Source organism: Mustela erminea, chromosome 1, assembly GCF_009829155.1.
Source record: "Mustela erminea isolate mMusErm1 chromosome 1, mMusErm1.Pri, whole genome shotgun sequence".
In the NCBI taxonomy this organism is placed as follows: Eukaryota; Metazoa; Chordata; class Mammalia; order Carnivora; family Mustelidae; genus Mustela; species Mustela erminea.
Genome location: NC_045614.1, coordinates 56,491,699 through 56,494,071, shown reverse-complemented (window position 1 = coordinate 56,494,071; position 2,373 = coordinate 56,491,699). Strand labels below are relative to the sequence as shown.

At 40.8% G+C, this 2,373-nt stretch overlaps 1 non-coding gene across 1 annotated transcript; it reads left to right on the top strand.

Moving 5' to 3' along the window:
- The first annotated feature begins 390 nt into the window (after positions 1-390).
- LOC116580932 lies at positions 391-581 on the top strand. The gene has a single exon (XR_004281835.1). It is a non-coding gene; the product is annotated as a U2 spliceosomal RNA (small nuclear RNA).
- Positions 582-2,373: the final 1,792 nt, after the last annotated feature.

Below are 2,373 nucleotides of genomic sequence, written 5' to 3'. Positions count from 1 at the left end.
ATGTTCTTGCTGATCTTCTTGGGAAGGGGCCTACTGCTATGATTCTCAAGTGTCTTTGCCCGAGGTGGAATTGCACCGCCTTTGCCAGGGGCCAAGCTAAGTAATCTGCTTGGGTTTGCTCTCAGAAGCTTTTGTTCCCTGAATCTTTCCATTCAGCTTTCTTTGCAATATTTAAATTTTCTTATCCACAATCTTTCCATTTATTTAGGTCATCTTTAATATTTTTTTGTTCAATTTAAATTTTCTGTGTACAAGTTCTACACACCTGTTTTTAGATTTACTCCTAGGTAGTCTGTGTATCTTTTTTTCCTTGATATTACAAAGGTATCTTTAAAAAAATAATGCTTTGGGGGCATCTAGGTGATTTAGTCAGTTAAACTTCTGCCTTCAATTATTTCCTGGCCTTTTGGCTAAGATCAAGTGTAGCATCTGTTCTTATTAGTTTAATACCTGATATGTCCTATCTCCAAGGACAATATAGTAAATGGATTTTTGGAGCAGGGAGACAGAATAGGAGCTCACTCCATCTATTTCATGCATCTACCTGGTTTTGTAGTACTTCCTGGAATGGTTCACTCCCTCAGGGGACAATACCAAGTTTCTAAAATCAGTTTGAGGGGTGCCTGGCTGCCCCAGTTGTTAAGTATCTGCCTTTGGCTCAGGTGCTGGGATCAAGCCTCGCATCAGGCTCCCTGTTCAGTGGGGAGCCTGCTTCTCCCTCTCCCACCCCCCCTGCTTGTATTCCCTGTAACTCTTTTCATTGTAACTCTGTCTGTCAAATAAATAAATAAACTCTCTCTCTCTCAAAAAAAAGTCTGCCTTCAGCTCATGTCATGATCCCAGGGTCCTTGCTCCTTGCTCAGTGGGTAGGTTGCTTCTCTCTCTCCTTGCTGCTGCCCCTACTTATGTGCACTCTTGGTCTCTGACAAATAAATAAATAAAATCTTTTAAAAAATAATGCTTTGAAGTTTTTTTTTTTTTTGGCACATAAACTACAATTGCCTTTCATATGTTTATCTTATAGTCAGTCACCTTGCTAAGCTTTTCCATTGTGCTTACTAATTTTTCTCTAAGCTCTTTGCATTCCTATTAGTCAAGGATTAATATTAGTCTAATTCTAGGCATTTGGGGCCTGAAAGGTGGGAAGGAGCCAAATCTGATATCAATTTAAGTAAAATGTTGTTTGTTTTCTGGTGGTATCACTCTGAACCTTAGACACAGTCAGCCATGCAATGATATGGTCTGTGCTATGAAACCTTCATCTCTATTGGTTCTCATATTGATCATGGGCTTAGATACAATTCAAAAGGTACAAAGGTTGTCTTCACCACGGTTGGAGATGGACCCCACCCACAGGAAACTGAACAGGAAAGGGTGAAACATTAGTGGCCCTGGGTTTCTCCCAGTTAAAATTTCAGAGGGACAGTTAATGGTGTGAAACAGGAGTGTCATGACACCAAGCACTAGGGGATTCATTTTCAGTTAGCAATAAGTGGTAAAAGACTCCTCTTCATAGCTCTTAAAGACACCTAAAGGTGCAGAGATTTCAGGGGCCATTGACCACAACCATGGGTGATTCTGAATGAGGACATCATTTTCCGCTCCTCAAGCTAAGCCCCAGAATGTCTGAATCTAGAATCAGGGCCTTTATGGAGGAAGCGGATGGGGCCACTGCCTTGCATAACTCCAGAACATTCTATCGTCTTTGCATTCCAGAATTAGCATTTGTTGAACACTTGCTCTCTGCCCAGCTCTGTTCTTACTTAATCCTCCCCACAACCCACCATGTTGTTCTTATCTCTGTGTGTTAAAGAAACTGAGGTATGAAGAGATGGAAGAACGGGGTCAAAGTCACCCAGTTCACAGGTGATAGAGAGATGCAGATTCCAGGATCTTTGCTCTCAACTGCTACATCATCTAGTCCTTTCCAGTCTGGAACAGAGAGCATGAACAGTACGTGCTCCAGTTAAAAGAAAGAGAAAATCTGCTCTGATTCCCTCAGCATTTCCAGGTTTTGGCTGCTTTTACTGATCAGTCCTTCCAATAAATCACTTTAAATTCTACTATTTATTTATTTATTTACTATTTATTTATCATGGTTTTGCCTAGGCTCTCTCCAAGGGAATTCTATGACCTTCGTCAAGATGTTATTATATATGGAAGCTTAAGGTCAGGGATGGAATTCCTTTGTATCTTTGTAGCCCTACAGAGGGCTTAGCATCTGGTTGAGGCTGGGAGTATTTATTGGAAGGATGAATGACTAATTCTCACAGGGAGACTATGGAGATAAAGCCAGCTGACAGTTTTTTGAAAGATTACTCCGTCTCAGGGATCACTAGCATTTAAAATGCAACAAACCACTTAATCCTCAAA